The sequence below is a fragment of the Equus caballus genome, chromosome 30 (assembly GCF_041296265.1).
Source record: "Equus caballus isolate H_3958 breed thoroughbred chromosome 30, TB-T2T, whole genome shotgun sequence".
In the NCBI taxonomy this organism is placed as follows: Eukaryota; Metazoa; Chordata; class Mammalia; order Perissodactyla; family Equidae; genus Equus; species Equus caballus.
Window position 1 is genome coordinate 37,635,780 of NC_091713.1, and position 21,478 is coordinate 37,657,257.

The window sequence follows — 21,478 nt, forward strand, 5'->3', positions numbered from 1 at the left end:
AGCACAGGTGGAGGGATGAATCCTGGCTCCTCCACTCCCTGTCTGTTCGACCTTGGGGGAGTGACTTCACGTCTCTGTGCTCTGGTTTCACAGGTGTAACACGGGGCTGCACTCAACCCGCTTCACTGAGTCGCGGCTGCGGCCACGTGCTGCCCTGGGACTGATGCAATGGCGAACAAGGCAGGCCCGGCCCCTGCCCTTGTGGGGCCTTGTTCTCACGGGAGGTCAGGCACGGGACCAGAAATCGGCAGGGTGTCCACATGGGGAATTAAAATGGGACGCTTGTCAGCAGGTGATTGGTGTGCGTGGTCAGAAAAGACGCTGGAGGAGGCGACATCGCGCCTGGGGGCTGCCCTCACCCCGGCCCCATCTCACTTGGGAATTTGAAGTCCTCTGCACAGGGCCCCACCAAGGTCCTCCTGCCAGCCTCCCACACACCCTGCCTCGCCCCAAACTGCCCCTCGGCCCCACCTCAACGCCCGCCCAGCACAGCCCGTCCCACCCTGGGATCTGAGAGACGCAGCTTTGTCCCTCCCATTCTCCCCGTGGGGAAATGGGCTGTGGGGTTTGTCTAGCATTCTCCTTCCTGTGCCGCTTCAGCCACAGACCAACAATGAAAATAGAGTTAACAACGTTATAGATAGTAATGAAAATGTAATTAACAAAATCATTTATGATAATTCTATTTAAAAAATATATAAATGATATATGAAATATTTTTGTACTAAGCTATATTACACCATATAATAGATTATATACATAAAATAAAAAATATAATCAACAGTAAGTCAAATAATTATGTCAGGGGCTGATCGGTTCCCTGAAGGAAAACAAAGCAGGGGGAAGGGCTGGGGATGGAGCTGGGGCAAGGCTGGCTCCTGGGTGGGCTCGCCCAGGTGGTCTCTGGGTTAAGGGAATGGCTGAGCAGAGGCCTGAGGTCTGAGACCTGAGCGGGGCCTGTCGTGGGGAGAGACTCAGGCAGAGCGGCTGTGGGGCCAGGGGCCAAGGAGCAGGATTGCAAGCGGAACGAAGAGGACACCAGGGGCCAGGAGGGGGTCTGGGGCGCAGGCAGATCTCTGGGGCCCTGGAGGACGTCAGCTCTGACTCCGAGTGGGAGGGGCGGCTGGAGGGTCTGGCTGCTGTGTGAGGAGCAGGTGGGGCCGTGAGTCCTGTCTCTGGGACGGGACCCCTTCCTCCTGCCTGTCTCCACAGAGCCCAGGCCACACACCAGGGCCCAGGTCACACGTGGTCTGTGGTCCTTGACCTACCTGTGAGGTCCCTCTCGTACCTCAGCTGGGGCTCACCCAGAACGCTCAACGAGTCCCCTGGTCCTGGAGCGGAGGTCCTGAACTTCTGCCCACAGCCAGCCTGGCGGGGGTGGCACGAGGCTCCTCTGGGCCCCCTCCTCGCGAGCACAGGTCTGCACGTGTGTCGTGCATCGTGGAGGCAGCCTGTTGCTATCTCAGTGCCCTGCACCCTGCAGGTTGAACCCATGTGTTTATTCATAGCCTCCTCGGTCAGCTCTTATCTGGTCCATCTCTGCTTGACCATGTGTCTCCCAGACGTTTGAATTAACCTTGACCTTGTAAAAGGTCACAAACCCCTGAGGTGGGGCTGCTGGGAGGGCTCTTCTGGAGGAAAAGCAGGGACCCACATCATGGTCGTGATGCCATAACTTGTGGCCTCAGCTGTACCACGAAGCCCGCTGGGTGAGTTCCCCTCCCTGAGCCTCAGTTTCCCCATCTGTAAAATGATGTAGACCGGGCCAGATCAGTGATGCTTACATTATTTTGAAATACCAAGAAAATCTATGATCTCCCAGGAACGATGGGGTAGCTGCGCAGAACTCGCGTGTGATCCGGGAGGAACTGGCCCAACGCCTCTTCCAGCAGCGATCATGTGATTTTCTGCTCTGACTGCAGCGCTGGCCCCAGAGAGGGGGCTCCAGCCTCGAGGGAGGGGCTGGTTTTAATCTCCAAGCGGTCTAGAGCTTGTCTTTGTTGGATTCCAAAACAGAGATACGAAGGGTCTGCTGGTGGAGGCAAAGAGGGAGTTTGTGAGTTGACGGGGTGGACACAGGGTAACGGAGGAGGGAAGGCCCCCTGGATACCGTCCCTGGTTCCCCTGTGAGAGACGCAGGGACCGGTGGGGAGGGCCACAAGGCGAGGTGGCCCTTGCGGGAGCAGAGACAGGACCTGGGAGGTGGGCAAAGGTGGGGAGGGAGGTGACAGGCCAGGGGCTGCAGAGCCACGGGCACAACAGGGGCCAAGCCCTGTGTCTCTGGGCAGAGACTCACCCAGCGCCCAAGCAGATGGGGACGAGAGGCTCTGGCGGGTCTGAGGGGTTGCCCACACCCGCCCGCCCGCCTGAGAGGGGATCTGGGAGATGGGGGTGGCCCCGGGCCAAACCAGGCACCACCCTCTCCTTCTCCCCAGGTAGTGCCTCTTTGCACGTCCACACCCAGTGCTCTGCTGGCAGGGGCTGTAACCTGAGCCCAAGGTGCCAGCGGGAGAGACCCACCCTGCCCTCCTTGGTCCCCCCCAGCTCCCTTCCGCTCCAGGGTGCACACAGGCCCTGCCCCGGGGAGAAAGGTGCTCTCAGTGGGCTGGGGACAGGTGAGGATTAAGGGTGGATGACAGGTTGTCAGCAGCTCCGAGCACAACTCTGCTGGAGTGCCCTTTGATCCAGCCTCTGAAAGCTTGATTATGAGACACAGCCGTGTTGCCATACAGGGGAGAGGCATTGTTTCCAGCCAGACAAAGGGCTCTTTGTGCAGCAGCCCTGGGACCCGGCCGGCCTGGGAGGGAGCCCTGGGGGGGAGGAAGGAGGGCCCTGCCCGGGGAGGGCGGGCAGTGCTGGGTGAGGCGGCGGGTGGCTCCCGCTGAGCCTGCCCCTTGTGGGCAAAGGGCACTGGCAACTTCCCGCTGCCCCCCCCACCCCCACCCCGGGGGCACGTCTGGGCCCTGAGCGAGGCGGGGCTTCTTTCTGAATTGCTCCAGCCTCAGGCTCAAAATGCAGCTGTTGTGGTCCCCGGGAGGGCAGGCCTCGGGTGTTTGCTGCCCTGTCTGTTTGGGGGAAGGGCTGGCTGCTCATTGCCAGGTTCTCTTACCTGAGCACACAGGTCCCAGGGGAAGGGCTTAGGGGTTTGGGGTGCAGAGTGTCTGGGGGCTAGGAGACCTGGAGAAGATTTGGAAGTAGAGTGAAGAAGGGACGCACACTGTGGGGAGGGGGGAGCCGGGTGTGGAGTGGCCTTGTCTCCACCTGCTCTTGCGTCTTCCCTGGGGCCTGGGTGTAGAACACCCTCAAATTTTGCAAAACAAATCAGGCTGTTGGATGGGGGGGAGGGTTGCCCCCTTCCCGTTCATTTGAGGGAGAGAGTCTGGAGGGGTGGGGTTCTGCCCACCCCCAATTGCAACCCTCACCCATTTGTTAGTTAAATCCACTCCCTTCCCACCATCCCATCCCTTCTGTCCACAGGTGAGGAGACCTGGGTGGGCCTGGCCTAGGCAGGCAGTGGCTGCTGTAGGGCGGGGAGCTGGGCTTGGCCCGAGGAATTGAGAAAACACATGCTGTTCAGGGGTGGTGGCCAGGTTTGGGGTCTCATTGGGGCTGCACCTGCAGAGACCAGAGCGGCTCATTTTGGGGAGAAGATGAGTAGAAAGTGTCGAATGCCCACTCCCCAAACATCACCAGCACGACCTCCCGGTAACAAGCCCCGTTTGCCGTTCCCCTCAGTGAAGAGCTGCCGTGTGGATAAGGTTGGGCAGCCCCTGGGTCAGGGTGGGCAAGGTCGGAATGGATGGGGAGCTGGAAATTTGGTTCCAGATGGGACTTTCACAGTGAGGGGCCTTGACGTAATGGGGTGAGGATCACTGTGCAAGTCAAGGATTCGTGGAAAGAGCAAGCTGAGCATTTTAGGTGAAAATTTTAGGGAGCAAACTGCTGCAGAGTTCGCAGGGCTTTCTGGAAGTTCCTATAGTGAACAGTCAGGGCTTTTAGCTGGAATGGTAAAGTCACGCTAATGTGGCCGTGAATCGTGGGGGGTGGGTAGTTTCTGTCTTAGGTGTATGTGCAGAGGACAAATACTCCAGGGGCTTGTCTGGGGTTTGGGGAAGGGAGCGGCTGGCAGGTCCGTGGTCCTGGAGAGCGATGAGCAGACTGCATGATGGAGACGGAGAAGCTTTGTACTCTGAGAACTGGGGGGAGAGAAACCCCAGCCGACCCCAGGAGAGGCCAGGACCCGGGCATGTGGGCTGGGAACGAGGTCCACAGGTGCCAAACCAGGCCCCGCCTGTGGAGACGGGCTGTGTTGACTTTGGCAGCCCCACCCCACACCTCCTTCTACCCCAGAAGGGCCTGAAACTGACACTGGGCCCTGCCAGGGGCTGGAGATGTTCCCAACCCCGTCCTGCTTGGGCCGGCTGTGGCAGGCTGCTGCCCTGGCAGAGGAGGCCCGCGGGCATGCAGGGGGGCGGGCAAGGGAGGCTGGTACCTGGGTCCAGCTAGTTGATGCCAGGACTAGGGGACATCAGGACTGAATGAGTGACCTGTTCTTGGTCTCAGACTGAAGACCTGGACAGACAAGGCAGTGGGAGAGAAGAGATGAGCTCTGGGGACATCAGCTGTCATCCTGTGGGCTTGTCTTGAGCTGAAATCTAGATAGGTACTAATCCCGCATCTCCACAAACCATTTTACAGGTGAAGGAACCGAGGCGTGGAGAGCTTCCATGACTTGGGCAGGCAGACGGGGTGGAATTCAGAGTGAAGTTTCTGTGGCTTCAGAGGCCAACTCTGCCGTGCCACTTAGCAGCATCCTACTGGGCTGTTCAGGATCTCATTCCCACAGATGCCAAGAAGGGAGCTCAGATCACTGAAGGGACAGCCAGGAACAGACCTGGGGAGAAGGAGAGGAGTGAGGAAAAACACAGTCAGTCCAGGGGGATGGGCGGGAACAAGACGGGGAGGGACAGATAGAAGGGGGAGATGAAGAATGGGGGTGTGGGCGTGTGTGCACGTGTGTGCATGCATGCACACCTGTAAAACTGATGTCAGGAGGGGAGACCCCCTCCTTTGCCTCTCTTGAGTTCTTATGACCAGATGAATAACAGTAATATTGACACAAGACCATATTAACAGGAGAAAAATCAATTTAATGCCTGTGCACGGGAGATCATAGAAAAGTGACGCTCCCCAAGATGGGTAAAGCAGGCTGCTTTTATATCTTTTATATAAAGAAACAACAAGTTTATGTGGAGTTGACAGGACAAAGACACTTAGGTTTGGGGTATGTAATTAGTGAGGAATTTGAGGAGAGTTTAGGCTTGAGGTAGTAAATTAGTAAAAGTCACAAGGTTTGTTTATGCAGCTTCTCAGCCCTGAATCCCTGGCTCTGGGAACAAAGATGCAGGGAGCACCCTTCACATGGGAGATTCATTTCTTGCTTTTAGGAGAACAGAGAGAAGAAGGTCAAATTTTTATGTCGAAACAAGTAACTTAAATTCAAAATAATCAATATGTCATTGTGGGATATTTTGGGGCAGCCTGCCCTGAGCCCCAATGCTAATAACATTCCAAATTTTTAAAACTTATTGTCCCTTTTCAGAAAGAGGTGGGAACGGGTGAAATGGGGCCCCAAGAGAGCCAGTGAGGGACAGAAACGGGCTGAGCCAGGTGCAGAGCTGGGGGTGTGTTTGGGGGGAGGGCAGCAGAGCAAAGGGCAACCAGGAAGACAGGATGGAGGGCAGAAGGAGCAGGCTCTTCTCTGGGCCGGCTCCCCACGGTGCCCAGGCCTCCAGCTTGTCACCATGGCCGCGGCTGGCCGAGGACTTCATGACCCTCCTCTGCTGCCCATGGGTACTCCTCCCGCCAAGATGTTGCCTTGCCGCAGGCTAAGAGGTGTGTGGGGTGGGCAGGGCGTTTAGTGGGTCAGAGATACTGATGGGAGGGGCACTGAAGGGTAGGGCAGGGCCTCGGGGGTGCCCTGGGCTCTGGGCAACGGGATGTGAGGGATGGTCCCCCGAGAAGAAAACTTCCTGTCTGGTGATGGGTGCCTCTGTGTTTCCAGTACTCTAGATTGAGAGAGAGTGAAAGCTTGGGTCCCAGGAGAAGCCGGGACCACCTTTCCTGAGGACGCCAGTCGAGGTCTCTCCAGCCCTAGGACCTCACCCCATATATCTCTCCTCCACGCCTCAGCCTCCCCACAGGGACTTGATTACAACAAGCATAACCAGCATGTGGTGTTTACTGAGAACATACCTGGGGCCAACACTTGGTTAAATGCCTTGCTTTATCTGTATTTCTAAAACTTGCAATGACCTGGCAAGTTAGGTATTCTTGTACCCATTTTACAAATAAGGAAACTGAGTGTCAGGGAGGTAAGTAACTTCCCCACTTGGTCTAGAATCCCTGTCTGGGCCTGATCTCTCCCCCAGAGACTACCATCCTCATCAACAGCCTCCTTTGGAGACTGTCCTCCCTGGGGAGCGAGGTCACACAGCCACCGAGCCCTGAGCACCCCCTGGGGTGTGCAGGTCACCATCTAAAACGTAGGGCATGGCTCCGCTCTCTGTATGCTTCTTCCCTAGCTGTTCTGAGCTTCCTCTCCCCAGACTCAGCCTTCCACTGCCTCCCTGTCTTCTAGACCTTTCCATCTTGTCATCTGAAAGTCCTGATCCGTGAAAACTCTACATGCTCAACTCATCCCTTTCAGGGAGTAGTCCCAGCACCTATGGCTTCAACAGGGAACCTGGCTCCCCTGGGACCCCCTTCCCAGCAGCATCCCTGGGGTGTCTGTGACTCCCTGCCCCCAGGCGCTGCGTGGCCATTGCACAGCAGAGTCACGTCCAGCTGTTGCTGTGAGGCCCCTGCCCTCGGCTCTGCCCTCCCTTTGTCACTCCGCTCTGTGACCTGCGGGTTACTTGACCTCTTTCTTTGGATTGGGGACGTCGTGTATTGGTTTGATACGATTTCAAATCCGCTTGCTTATGACTTAAGTGAATTAAGTTTTAATCCACTTGCTAATGACAAAGACAAACAAACAAAAAGGCGTTTTGATATAGGAATGAAGTAAGTCGTGTCAGGATGCCATCATCTCGCCTGTTGTCGTTATAAGAACTCGGGACCCCAGCTGAGGACGAGCGCTGCCGGGGGTGGTCAGTGTGAACGTGGAGAAGTGACAGTGGGGAGGGGACATTCAGACCATAGATACCCAGGGTTTGTGAGAATTATCCCAGAGTTTCGGTCTGGGTGGGGCAGTCTTTACTGACCTAAATAAACTCTCTGAGGACCGTGGGGCATTAACTCCTGCTGTGGCAGAGCCACGCCCTTATGGGTGGTGGTGACAAACCACACAGCGGCTGTGATGGAGATCAGCCTGCCCGCCAACACCGACGCCTGTTCCCTAGCAACGTGCTCTAGCGACAGGGGACTTTTATTTTGCGCTGGCCCCCCGGAGTCAGCTCTTCTGTCGGTCAAGTCGCCCTGTTGGGAAGGCACACCTCGATTAAATCTGGACTTTATTCCTTTCATCTCCCCTGGCCTGGAACAATAGTGTGATTAATCTGTCGTTGGTTTGGAGTGCGTTGTTATTCCTTTATTGGCTTATTAAGAGACATTATCCTGTATGCTCGTGAAACGATTCTATCTATTGATTCTATCTATCCTATTGGTTTGTGAAATGATTATAAATCCCACAGTGGCCCCGCGATAAATAAAATTTTGGCAAAGACAGTCTCAGTCTCTGAGTGTAATTTTTGCCACCCCGAAATAAAACAGGGGACCTGCTTTGGGGGTCTCTCCTCCTCCTGCCATTATTCTGGGTGATTTCAAAGCCCGCAGAGAAACCCCATCCAGTCCAGGAACCTCTCGTTCCTTGATCGAGACTCCAAAGATCTGTCTCCTGCTCAGCCATCCGTCTCGTGACCGCATCCTGAATTTTGTCACCACTGGGGACTGCCCCACCGCTTAAGTCAGGTTCAAATGGCCCGTGACCTCCCTGGTCCCCCACAGCTTCTTCTAGTCTATTTCTAACAGAATTTTGAAACCTCTGGTCCCAGTGCGGCTGCCTTGTCCCTCTGTCTATCAGCAGCTTTCTGCCTTCTTCCCTCCAAACCCAACTTAGACCTCTCAGCCTCGTTCCAGCTCTTTCCAGCCCCCTTGCCGGTTAGTCATCCCTTTGCCTAAGTCTCAAGTGTTCTTAATTACAACAATAGAATCCATTTAAGCAAAAGGAGATTTTTTTTTAAGGGGTAAAGGTAACTCCCAGAGTTGTTGGGGGGGCCCCAGACACAGAATCTAGGCTGAACTCAGAAAAGAACCCCCAGAGCACTTCACGGGATGAGGATGAGGTGGCCTGGGTCCCGGTGGAGAAGCTGCGTCAGCTGGGGCTGCTGCCGAGGCGGCCGGACCCCGCGGCTCAGCCGGGTCTGCTCCAGCTAGGCTGGTCCCTCAGGGGCTTTCTCTCCAGGCTGGGAACGGAGGTGGCCTTTAGTCTCTACTTGAAATGCTGTCGGTTTGCTTTGCTTTTTTTTTTAAGGAAGATTAGCCCTGAGCTAACATCCGTGCCCATCTTCCTCTACTTTGTATGTGGGACGCCTGCCACAGCATGGCTTGACATGTGGTACCATGTCCGCACCCGGGATCCGAACGGGTGAACCCCAGGCCACCGAAGCGGAACATGTGAACTTAACCGCTGCACCACCGGGCTGCCCCCGTATTGCTCTGCTTTTAAGAACACGCCTTATCTTTGTCATTAAAACTGATTGTAAACATCGCTTTCTATATCCAACGTGCCTACCTTCTCGCAGACCACCGGCGCCTCTGGCCACCCTGTAACAGCCTGCCAGCCGGTTTCCAGGCCTCAGCTTGGCTCCCGCACGCGGGGACCCTCTAATTTATTCTCCGTTCTGCAGCAGAGAAACCCTTCTAAAGTGTATCTCTCATCTCAGTGCTCTTAGCTGACATCCTTCCGCGGCTCTCCGCTGCTCTCCTGGACCAGGCCCTGCAGGGCCTGATGGCAGACCTCTCTTGGCACCCTCCTTCTCCTCCCACAGGCTATCTCTGCTGCACCGCAGGCTTGCTGAGCCACTCTGCACGTCTCTGGGCTTTTGCAGTTATATTCCCTCTGCTGGGGAAACTCATCTTTCCCGTCTTCGCCTGGTTAACTCATAAAGTATGCCTACCGAGGTTTTTGCTTAGACGGCACCTCTTCCAGGAAGCTTTCTCTGATCACCCGCCTGGATTAATTGCCCCTCCCAGCTATTCCACAGAGCTATTCTGTGCCACCCAGCTTTGTCACCGCCTGTCCCTCCAACCAGCTGTAAGCTGCTGTGTGGACCATGGCTTGTTTACTGCTTCAGGCCGACACTTGGGAGAGCCTGATGGCGTTCAATACCTGTGAAACGACTGAATTCATGACCACACCCAAGCTCACAGCTCCGAAGCGCCAGACAAACCCCGATGGGCTGTTTTCCTTCATGCTGTGTTGCTTTTCTGAGTAAGTAAGGACAATCTGGCTGTGGGGGTGGTTTTTGTTTTTAAACAGCTTTATTGCTGTATAATTGACATACAATAAACTGCACATATTGAAATTGTACAATTTAATAAATCTTGATGTTTGTCTACACCCATGAAACTAACAGCACATGTCCATCACTCCGAAAATTATCCACCAAGACAGAACAACAGATGCTAACGTCACAGAGTACAAAGGTCACTGATCCAGCCTCCAGTCCACGTCGCAACCAGCCTCTAAGAGAGTCCGTTTGCTGAGTATTGATGTCGTGTCAAAGGATGTGCACAATGTAGGAAAAGGATATTAAATACTCTTCGCCCTTCCAACCCCTCACACATCTGTGTGAAGCTGGGTTTTATTCACGCATCTCAAGCAACACGCCACAGCAGAGGAAGAGCCGAAGCAGAGAGGTGCGTCCATCTGTGTGCTATTAAGGCAGATACCAAAGAGATCTGGGGAAAATGTGAAACAATGCCATTCTTCTCAAGAAATTTTTTGTTTTGGACTATGTAAGTCCTCTGTTGAATAAAAACGTTGTTTTTGCAACAGATAATAGGTTTATTATTGCCATTTTAAAATAGATTTTTGAAATTTGTTCATTTTAATTTCTAACTTGATAAATAGCAATAGATATAACCCATATAAACAAAAGATCATTGGGGTCTTCCATCATTTTTAAGAGTCTAAAGGGGCCCTGAGATCAAAGGATTTGCAAACGGCTGACGTGCAGACAAGGTTGGGCGAGGAGGCCCTTGGGGTAGACAGACAGCCTGCCTTTGAATCTGGGCTCTGCTCCTCTGGGTTCTGCTGGAGAACTGAGGGCGAGTTCACAATCTCTCTGCTCCCTGGTTCCTCGCGTGTAAGTCGGGCATGCTTATCACGGTACTCACTGCAAAGGTTTGGAGGATTAAACAAGTTAAGGCATCAGAAACATTCAGAACAAGCCTGGGACACGGAAAGTGCCGAGTCACTGTTAGACATCGAAGTGGGTCAGGACGTGCCCCCCAAATACGCCACTTGGGCGTAAAGATTATTTTGAACTGAAGGCAATTGAGAAAAAGCAGACACAGGAAAAGCGCTCTGTCCTCGTCTTGTCTGCCTAAAAAAGCAGGGCATAAATTCCCCTTGTGGAGGTGTCCTTCCTCTGGCACCAGGAAAGGAAGAACCATCTGTCACTGCAGACGGAGACCAAGGTGCCAAGATGAGCCTGCACAAGCTAAACCCTTACTGAATAACCCTTCTCTTCTGTTAGTTTCCCCCCCATGTTAACCTTCCCACAATGGGCCACCTCCAGAAGGCCAGACCTCACTTCACACTTTATCACCCTTTGTTCAAACGGTATATGAGCCCCCAAGTTTATCTCTCTCTTTGCATCTTCACTTCTTTTTTTTTTTTTAAGGAAGATTAGCCCTGAGCTAACATCTGCTGCCAATCCTCCTCTTTTTGCTGAGGAAGACTGGCCCTGAGCTAACATCCGTGCCCATCTTCCTTTACTTCATATGTGGGACGTCTACCACAGCACGGCTTGCCAAGCAGTGCCATGTCCGCACCCGGGATCCGAACCAGCGAAACCCAGGCCGCCAAGAAGTGGAACGTGCGAACTTAACCACTGTGCCACCAGGCTGACCCCATTCACTTCTTTTCTGCCAAGGTCTTCATGCACATAAAAATTAAAATATTGATGTCAAATAAAATTTGTATGTCCTTTGTCCTGTTAATCTGTCTTTTCTTTGTTTAATTTGCACATCCCACTTACTGAATCTAAGGAGGTAGAGGAAAAGGTTTTCCTCCCCCACACGATCATCAACATGAGCAGCAGGGTGCCACTCGGCCCAGAGAAGCAGAAAATGCCACCAAAAAGAGCCCTCAAGTTTTAAATCCCTTGTTGAAAAGACCTCTAAACATCACAAGGGTTCTGCCACCTTCTGTGGGATGAGAACCGCCCCAGGGACTGTGCAGAACATAGACGTCTCCATTAGGCCCTGTCTGCATGGAGATCGTAACAGAACGAGCCACAAGCAGGACAGAGTGAGCCCGTGTGGAACAGATAAGAGCCGCAGCTCGTCTCTCACCTGCCTCATCGATAGCCCTGCAGTAAAGTGCTTTCCTGTGCATTTTCTGATTTGTCCTCACAGTGACCCTGATAGAGGCAGGGAAGGGACGAATATCCGTATTTCTAGATGAGGAACCTGAGAGTCGAGAGCTTATGGGAATTAACCGTCGCGGTACAGACAGTCAAGACAAGAAGGCAGCCCTCTGGGGCCTGTCTGCTGTTCCCTCTGAAAAGCTACAGTGATGTTCGTCCTGCAGGAGACGGAAGGCCCGAACAGCCAGCGGAGTGAGTGCTCTCCGTCTCCACTGCAGAGCTGGGACCCCTGCTCCCTGCTGCAGACCCTGCCTGTCCACCCGCCCTCCTCTCCCTCCCTCCCATCTCAGCAGAAGAGCACACGCCCTGTTGCTGCTTCGGGAGCCCTCCTGCCCAGCCCATGCTCTTTGGACCTTTTCCATCCTTTCTCCTCTCCCTCTTTGTTCAAGCAGCTTACTGGAGGTATCAGTTCCGTACAATAAAATTCACTCCTTTTAAGTGTCTGCCTTGACGAGTTTTGCCCATGCATGCAACCCTGTGCCCACCACCACAACCAAGTTCAGGCACTTCCATCCAGTCCCCCCAGAGCTCCTTCATGGTCCATCTCCCCCTCCCTCCCCAGCCCCAGACCACCACCGGTCTTCCCTCTGTCACTACCGGTCTGCCTTTTCTAGGCTATAAATAGTGTCAGGACTCATCTCTGTCCGGCTGTTCTTAACCAGGGTAACGTTTCTGAGATCTGCTCGTCACATTGGATATACCAGCAGACTCTCCTCATTCTTGCTGAGCAGTATCCACTGCGGGATATACTATACTATGCTATCCATTCACCTGTCAGCTGATGTTTGGGTTGATTCTGGGTTTTGGCGAGTATGAATAATGCTCCCCTGAAGGTCCCCATGCAAGTCTCTGCGTGGACAAATGCTTTCATTCCCTGTGGATACTAACCATGGCACCGCTGGGCTGGGTAACACAGGTTTGTTTATAAGAAACTACCCACACCACTTGTTGGTGTCCTATGACGTTAAACACCCTCTCTCCCCTCTATTTTAGTGACACACGCGGAGCCCTCCTTTCCCACGACCTCGTATGCTCTCCATCAAAGTATAATTTCCACAAAGTCGAAGACAAGGATCTCCCACATCAATGTAAGCGCACAGCAAAGCTTTGTTTAACTCATTAATAGGCGTAGAGCTGGTTCAGCAGAGGGTGCAGGAGACCACGTGTGTAGAGTTTGTGGGGAAAGAATCCCGGAATCGCAGCGCCAAGTTGGGGACACACTGGTCCACATCCTGTAAGACGATAATGCTGTAACCTTTTCACGTCATCTTCTCCTCCAGCTAAAAACCATTTGCAACTCATCAATTTCCTACAAGTTAGCATCTGAATTCACAGAGCCCCCTCCCCGCCCCCTCCAGGGCCCGCCTCAGCAGGATGGTAAGTCACTGCAGAGCTGTGGTCTCTAAAGCATCCCAGGGTCCTTGGGCCGCCTCAGCAATACTCTGGGACGGTTTTGAAAGACCACGCAGTCATTTTTTGTCTTATTTCCAAATTTTGGATAATTTTTTGTGAGAAGGTACACTAAAATACTCAGAGTTCTACAATATCCCGGTCTTCCCTGTCTCGTCTTTCTGTGCCCAAACTGCCTGTCTCTCCTCCCTGAACCAACCTCCTCCTCTTCCCCTGGCTGACGCTGCTCAGGTCAGAGGTGGGCTCTCCGGCACCTGCCCCCCCAGCGCCCCCACCACGCGGCCGGGTTTGGGCACTTCCTGGGCTCCAGCAGCACTCCTGGCTCCCTCTGTCCTGGCATCCCAGCCTCCTGGGTCACTGCCAGCAGGAGTTTGCCTGTCGGCTTCCACAGGGCGGGACTGTTTTTCCATTTCTGTACCCCCAGGGCCTAGCCCAGTGCCTGGCACCCTGTGAGGTTTAAAGAATGTTTGCTGAATGAACTGAAGGAGGTGCCCTCCGGATTCCTCCTCCCGGTTTCTCCCAGCCTGGATGTCTCATTCCGGGATTGGCTGCCGTGGTTACTCATTCTTTCTCCCTCTCGTCCCCACTTCACTGCAAAGAAAACAGAACAGGCCTCCCCGCCGGAGAGGGGCTGCCGTGGAGAAGCAGACAGGCAGCTCCCCACCCTACAACCCTTCCTGGGAGAGGGGGCGTCCGGCCCCGTGTGCGTGTTTGCGGTCCTCAGAGACCCTGCTGGTTCAAGGGCCCCCGTTTGCACGTACTTGGGAGGAGGGTTTCCGGCCTCCACACCTTTCCCCTGGGCACTAGAAGACCCACTCCAGGGGTAGGCTGGCCCCACTGAGGACGCTTCGAGACTTAGAGACACGCATGGCCCCGACTGTAAGGTAATTTCCTCTCTACATGTGTGCCGGGCTATAGAATTCATCTGTGTGCCTTTACTGCTTTTTATTCTGGGCTTTCCTGGGGGAAATAAGCCCAGATGCCCCTTGAGTGTCAGAGGAGAGGAGCTCGTCACGGGGAGGGGCTGCTGGACTGTGCAGCTCACGGGTCTCTCTCCGCCCAGGTCTCTTGATCGCTGCTCCCTCCCCTCATCACCGAGGCCCAGGCTGGACGGGGCTTTGCGCTCACATCCCAGGGCACAGCTGGGCAAGTGGACAAAGGCATCAGGACAGGAAACCATCAACAAGAGCGGCACGAAATCTCTGGCTGGCCAGACGGTGCTTCCTGCCTGGGGCTCTCACGTCCAGACAACTGTAAAATTTATCCTTTGAGCCCAGACACTGCGGTGGGTGACAGGGGCCTCTTACAGTCCTGACGGGACAGCAGCATCGGCCACGGCGGTCCTGGGCACTCGCTATCCCGCAGCCAGGCCTTTCCTGGCACAGGACCCAGAGAAACGTGTGTCTCCCGGAGAACCCATTTCTCCTACACATTCAGGCTGCCAACCTCTACTCTCATCTCTGCTGGGAATTCAAGAAGCAAGACCCTGGCCCAGGGAGCCTCAGGGAACGGGCAAGGACCGCTGTCAGGAGAATGTGGATGCTGCCTTGAGCACCGGACAGAGGACGCCAAGAGGAAGCCAGCGCTGTGGGGGCTCGGAGAGGCGCCTCACCTGCCAGAGAGGGTGCCGCTCAGGCTCAGCCCCTCAGGGGCTCTGGAGGAGAGACTCCATGGGAAGGAAGAGGTTTGGGGTGAATGCAGAGACCCAGGAGGAAAAGCTGCCTGAGAGGAGTCCCAGAGGGGCGAGTGTGTCGGCCCTGGGAGTCGCCAGAAAGCTCCTGCCCTTGCTGACCTTCCTCTCTTCGCTGTCACCCCGAGTCCCCACTCCTGGAGGGGGACCCCGCGTTACCTCCACGGGCCGTCGGCCGGGGGGCACCTCCTCACTGGCTCCCAGAGAAATTTGTTGAATACACGGCAGGCAAGCACTCTACCCTATTCTTCTGAGATGTAAACGCAGGCTCAGGACTTTGATTATCATTATTAATAGTAGAGTCCTTTTCTATAATATTTTTATTGTGTCTGACACAAAAAGTGAGCCCATAAGGTGACACGCCGGCCTCTTGCTGGACACACAGGGCATCCTGTTTAACCCTCACGACCATCCCGCTGGTGGCTGTCCTCGTCCTGGTTTACGGATGAGGTGCTGCAAGGCCAGAAACCCACCAGGTCTCAGCTGACGGGTGAGAAGCTGAGATCTGCCAGGATGACCCGATACTCCGAATTCTCTAAATTCCACCCTCATAACCACAACCCTCCCTAGGCAGGGAGGCCTGACTTTGCGTTACTCATAAGTTGGCGAGGGACGGCTGACTCAGTCACCCCTGGGAGCAGCAGCAGGCAGCCGGGTTTCAGAGCCACGGGGCGGGCATCCAGGAGGACCCGGGAGTTTGGGTCACCCCTGCAGCCAGCTCGCTACCCCTCGAAGGGCCGGTTCACCCCACCCGGATCCCTCGCCCTCCTCTCTCCAGGGTGCCACCGTTCAGCCCCGTGACGTCACACCACTGGGCAGGGCTCCCAGGGACTGGTGACACAGGGCTGACGTCAGGGAGACGGAGGGGCCACATGTCCTCTGTGTCCCCAGGGCAGCTCTGTGGCTTGACTGCATGTTTAGCAATGACTATAATTACAAACCTCTTTCCCCAGTAGGCAGCGGGTCCGACCCGGGGCGGGAGCAGGGCAAGCCTGCAGGGAGTTCTATTCCTGGCTCTGAGATTTGAACCCACTGCTCAGCAGTCCCAAGACCATGAACATGCTGTGTGCGTCTAGACAAGTCACTTGTCCTCTCTGGGCCATCTCTAGAGCGCAGCCTCCTAATTCAGTAAAATGAAGAGGTTGTAGGGGATTTCCGGGGACCTTTGCAGGAGTCCCTGAGAAGGGGAGAATGGGACCTGCAGGAGGCTGTGTGTGGCCCAGAGCTGTCCTTCCCTGATCCTCCACGCCCCGTCTAGTCCCTGGTGGCCACAGAGCAAGAACGTGACTCACCCAGTTTCAGCCTCCTCCCACCCCCGCCCCGGGCCTTCCAGTTGCTGTTTTCTCCCAGGAGCAGGTGCACCTGTGTCATCTCACCATGGGAGGGAGAGATAGACGGCTCCGGGTCTGGGGACACAGGAACACGATCATCAAGCTGACCCTGTCCCCTGCTGGTAGCCCGAGGCAGGGACCAAGGCTCCAGTGGGCCAGCAGGCCCCTGCCCCACCCCTCCCAGGGGCCCTGCATTTCAGCACTGCCCCGCCCCCGCCCCCGCCCCGCTGCTGAGTCCTCGGCTCTCTGCCCTAGTCTCCCCCTCACCCCCGAGTCTTCCGGCCTCCCGTGGTCACCAGTCCTCATCAGTAGTTTCAGTCGTCAATCAGGCTGCTCCTAGGGCAGCTCTGGCCCCATCCTTGCCCTGAGGCCACCAGGCAGAGCTCAGCCAGCCCAGGAGCACCTGGGGGTGGTGAGGGCCCCCAGAGCTGCTCTCATGCTGAGGGGGTGTGGAGGGCAGCCCAGCCCACAGACCCTGTGCCAAGAAGAGAGGGCTGGGAGTGCAAGGGGCTGGGCAGCCCGGTCGGCCTGGGATGGAGGAGCGCGGGCAGGGCACAGGAGAGCCCTGGGGAAGCCTGGAAGTGTGTCAAGGACTCTGGATTGTAGAAAGCATTTTGAGTCCCAGCTCGGCAACCTCCTCCCTCTGTGACCTTGGTCACGTCCATTCTCTCTTGGTGCCTCAGTATCCCCATCTGTACAAGGCAGGGGCTCGACTGGATGAGCCAAGTCTCCTCTAACCCTGGCCTCAGTGCTCACCCTGGTGGGCTTCACTGCCCGGGGCCAAATGAAGCCCCTGCGTCTCTCCGAAGGAGGAAGAGAGAGACCCTGTCGGCTGCCGCAGAAAAGGCCAGAGCTGGCTGTTCCTGAGCGAGGCAGCCCCAGACACGGGAGGAGCTGTCCTCCAGGTACCCGAGGGGGCCTGCCCCTTTCCAGGCCCAGGCTCCAGCCCACAGAGCAGACAACGAAGCCAGGCAGGTGGAAAATTTCCTCTGGCTTTTTGCCCAGGCACCCTGGATGGCAACTGTGCCAGCCCGGGTGGGGGGAGCGGGGCGTCCAGGGTACCGACAGACGGCCAAGCGGCCACAGGGAGCTGGCAAGAGGCCTGCCAAGGCCTCCCCAGCTTGACTGCCCCCACTGCCCAGACACAAAGATTGTATCCTGCTCAGGTAGGGAGACAGAGGGGAGGGCCAGCTCCTCCCAGTACTGGGGCTGAGTGGTCCCCGGGCCCCTAATGGAGAACCGAGGGCTGCAGCTGTTTCAGTGGCCAGGCAGAAAGCGAGCTTTGTCAAGTGCTGTGGGGGCAGATGGCCCTGTATCCACTCCCACTGGCTTCTGGCCTCCACCTGTGACCCTGGGCAGTGCGTGTCCCCTCCAGGGCCTTCCTTGGTCCGTCTCAAACATGGGACAACTGTCTGGGCCCCGCCCTCTTGCAAGGGCATGAAGCCACGCCCACGGAGGGCTCAGGAAAAGTGAAACGTTCTGTGTGTACATGTGACCGGGAGGCAGACACATCCCGTGGCCTGTAAGTCCGGGGTCCCTTGTGTCTGGAAAGCCAGGGCAGAAGACCCCTTCCACCGGCCTCTCTCCTGCTCTCTGCCAGACGGCCGAGGCACCTGGGCTACGTTCCCCCGGCCCAAGTCCCCAGAGGCCCTTCCCAGAGTCTGGAGTCACTTTCTAGAATGTTTACCCACAAACACTTTCATGTTGCCAACCAGTTCAGGTGGGTCTTTTGGAGCCAAGGAAACCCCTCTGTGACTTTGCCAGGTTAGACCCAGCAGCCCGCCGGCCCCTCCAATTACTCCCACAGCAGGTGCCACGGGGCAGAGGAGGGCGGAGGGTCAGGCACCTCGAGGTCAGGGCCGCCCCATGCACTGCTGGGAAAGCTCCCAAAGGGCACGGCCCACTGACCGGGAGTCACTGCCGACACCGGGAACATTGTCCGTCTGGGCCGAGCCGGCAGGGGAAGGCTCTGAAGATAAGGTAGGGCATGAACCTGACTCCAGGACAGCCAATTAGCTTCGCTCCAGGAACCCAACTGCGGTGACTCACGGACAGCCAATCAGAGGGCCCTGGGCCAGGTACCTTTTCCAACCAGACACACCTATAACCTGCTAGCCATCTGTTGGACCACACCCCTGCCCCAAACATTCTAGAAAGAAATAGAAACCTTTTTATACAGCTGCGCATGGAGAGCTCTGTGACTCTCACATGGAGGGAGATGCACACTGAGGTACACTGAGCGCAGACACACACACACACACACACACGCACGCATAAATGTGCACCTGCACAGACGAAAACGTGTGCCCCTTCCTGGCCCCGCCAGGGTCACGGCAATCTCCATTCTCCTCCACCACGGGTCAGAACGTGGCAAAAGAGAAAAGGCCCAGGAGATTGCAACAGACCTGAATATGTCTCTCCAGTGTCCAGGGCTGGCTTTCTGTGAACCTTAGGTCAATAGTGGTCCAAAATGTTCGCTCGTCCTCTGCAAAAACAAGAAACAGAAGCAAACAAACGGAAGCACCCACGGTGTATTGTCCTTGGAACACGAGCGTGAAGGGGGCTGAGTTCTCCCAGCAAAGCCCCGCTGACAGGTGGGGGCCGGGGCCACCAGGGTTCTCCATCCAAAGGCAGGCATGGATCTTGGTGTCACTGGCAGGGGCATCTTGCCAAAGGGCCGGGAGCCTGGTCAGACCTTTCCTCATGAGCCCCCAGCCTGGCGGTCGTTCTGGGTAGTGCCGCCTTGGTGGCCCTGGTGGGTCAGACGCAGCCAGAGGCAGACCGGGAAGGGGCAATGAATTTGTATTGTCTCCCAACCTTCCTGCCCTGCAAGCTGCCCCAGGTCTGGGAGAACAGGGCTCTGGGTTCTGACACGGGAGGAAGGGGCTGAGCTGGTGGTGTTACTTCCCAGGTGCTGGAGCTCAAGGCTGGGCGCCAGAGGGACCTCAGCAGAGGGAGACGGGACCGTCTAGATCTGTTCCAGCGTAACCTGGAGGGGTCAGGAGAGCCCCCTGCCCCTGTTCAGGCCCTCCCGGGGGAGGGCGCACTGGCCATGAGTGCCGAGCCCTGGGCGTGGCCCTGACCCTCGGCACAGCCCCGCTAAGGACAAAAACGGTGAGTGTGTGTCGCGGGCACACTTTGTGCCAGGAGCTGTGCGGGCTCTGGGGAGACGGGGGGTGGGGGTGGGGGGCAGGCATGGCGTCCCTGCACTCTACTCATGTAGGGTCGCTTTGGAGGAGGGGCTGGGCTCCCCTCTCAGCTCCCTAGACGACCCAAATCCAGGCAAAATGATGAGCAGGTCTGTGGGTGAGACTTGCAGACCCACAGGACTCTGGTGCTGGTTTAGACACAAGAGAGAGAGTGAGAGAGAGAGAGAGAGGGAACGAATCCCGGGAGATCTCAGAGGGAACGAGGTTTGACCCCTGTGGCCCAGGGAGCCACAGGCGAGAGGAGTCTTGCCTGTGGCCGGAAATCATTCCATTCATCCCCGGGTCACGTCTCACCCAAGATCTTGGCAGCCAGCTTGGCTTTGCCAGTTCCAGGGAACAGAGGCTGGGCTGAGATCCCAGGGTCATACAGGCCCCACCCGGTGGGGTCTCTGAGTCCACCTTCAGCCTCCTTTGCATATGGGGATCCTCATGTTTCCTAGGGGAGGTGCAGCCAGGGGCCTTTGTCACCCTCCCTCTGAAGTACCCTCTGGCTCTCGTCCATCCTGCTCTGGGGCAACGACTAAGGTGGGCATAGAGTAAGCCTTTCCCCTAGGAGGGGGAGGGGAACCCCTGAGCCCGTTCCTGGGTCCCTCGGATGCTGGGGTCTTGGCAGCGTGGCTGAAGTCCCTCAGCGATCTGGGTTGGAGCCACATCGCCCGGTGGCTGGACAGCAGGCCTGGAGGAGATCCCAGCGCTGCCCTTTGAGAGCACAGGACTGGGGGTGAGGCAGGCATAAGGGTGGGATGGGATAAAGGGAGAGAGGAAGGGAGCCGACATTTGTTAAAGACCCCCTTTGTGTCGGGCACGCCCCTTTAGTTACATAACTCAGTGTTCAGAATGGGCTCTGAGCAACGCCTTACTAACCTCATTTACAGTCCAGAGAGGTAAGTGAGGCTCAGATAGGTCAAGGAACTCTCCTGAGGCTACACAGCAAGGGCGTGAGGGGATGGTGACGTGTGAATCTAACCTCACGCTGCGTCCAGGACAACCTAGACAGAAAGGAAGGAAGGCGGGGTGCTCTTGGGCTCAGCACTCAGTGGGAAACTTCCCCATTGTCTCCCCCAGCGCCCACCCAGCCGGCTGCCCAGGCAGATGCCGTGGGGAAGGGTGAACCCTCCTCCTGGCTCCGGGCTGCATTCTTCTGAGCTGAGCTCTGGCTGGCAGCTTGTGTCAGGACATCGGGGCAAGAGAGCAGAAAGGACCCGGCCAGGGCACCTGGCAACGAATAATCGGCTGGTCCTGGCCCCACCGCCCCGAGGCTGTGCGGTGTGGGCTGCAGAGGGAGGGCCGGCCAGAGCCAGGACCTGAGGGCAGGGGGCTGGGGGCTGTGGGTCAGCCAGCTCAGAGGCAGGACCTGGAACTGCCATCGAGAGCTCACTTCATGGCCCAGACGGTCACCGTCTAAACAGAAACTGGGATGCTCCCCCACCTGCCAGGGCTGCATCCAAACCCCTGCGGTCACAGCCAGGCTTGGCCCGCCCCAAGACTTTATCCCACCCTCCTGCCCCACCCCGGGCTTCAGAAGTAGGTCCCAGCCTCCAGGAGATAAAGATCCATCCAGAGGAGGTTCCAGCAGGGACAGCCTGACGTGACAAGGACTCAGGCCTCACGTGCCTGGGGTCACTTGGGGAGGGGCAGACAAGGATGGCCCTCCAAGGGCTTCCAGGCTCCTCCAGCCTCACCCACCGCCCCACTGCCCAACTCCTCGACTGCCTCGTCCTGTGATCTGGGGGCCAGGCCCTCTCCTCCAGGGGGGTGACATTCTGCTCTAGCCCCTGGGCTGGGTCTTCCTGGAATCAACCTTTCCTCCATACCTGCCACCTTCCTGCCCGGAGCCTCAGCCCCACCACCTTCCTGCCAAGCCAGCTCCCTCGCTCCCACCAGACTCTGCTCCGGAAGAAACCCCGTCCCAGGCTTCTCCCTGGGAAGCCCTCTTTGATCATCCAAGCCCGGCTGGTTGCCTTGACACTCCTGTCCTGCTGGCCACCCTCATACTCTTCCGCCTGTTGCTGGGGCCCGTCCTGCTTCTGATGGAGTTGGTGTTATGTCTGCCGACCGGATTTCACACCCAGATCCTCTGTGTATGTGTGTGTGTGTGTGTGTTTTCTGTCTCCTCCATGGGACACAACCAGAACCGACAGGTGGGTTTTCCTGGAGTCCCGTTTCCACACTATTATAACT

General features: G+C 56.4%; 3 long non-coding RNA genes across 4 annotated transcripts; 2 read left to right on the forward strand and 1 right to left on the reverse strand.

The window, feature by feature from the left end:
* Positions 1–639: 639 nt before the first annotated feature.
* Positions 640–9,112, reverse strand: LOC106782911 (uncharacterized). Of its 2 annotated transcripts, XR_011434172.1 has the most exons (5): positions 8,795–9,112; positions 4,689–4,894; positions 4,493–4,572; positions 1,785–2,032; positions 640–1,477 (listed from the first exon to the last, which is right to left on the reverse strand). It is a non-coding gene; the product is annotated as an uncharacterized lncRNA (long non-coding RNA). The 2 variants fall into 2 exon arrangements; XR_001380313.3 differs by lacking the exon at positions 640–1,477 and having other exon boundaries at positions 1,772–2,032.
* A 165-nt stretch (positions 9,113–9,277) lies between these two features.
* Positions 9,278–11,229, forward strand: LOC111771294 (uncharacterized). Its single transcript, XR_002805035.2, has 3 exons — positions 9,278–9,493; positions 9,639–9,921; positions 10,911–11,229. It is a non-coding gene; the product is annotated as an uncharacterized lncRNA (long non-coding RNA).
* A 2,476-nt stretch (positions 11,230–13,705) lies between these two features.
* On the forward strand, positions 13,706–15,074 carry LOC138921552 (uncharacterized). Its single transcript, XR_011434189.1, has 2 exons — positions 13,706–13,951; positions 14,131–15,074. It is a non-coding gene; the product is annotated as an uncharacterized lncRNA (long non-coding RNA).
* The last annotated feature ends 6,404 nt before the right edge of the window (positions 15,075–21,478 follow it).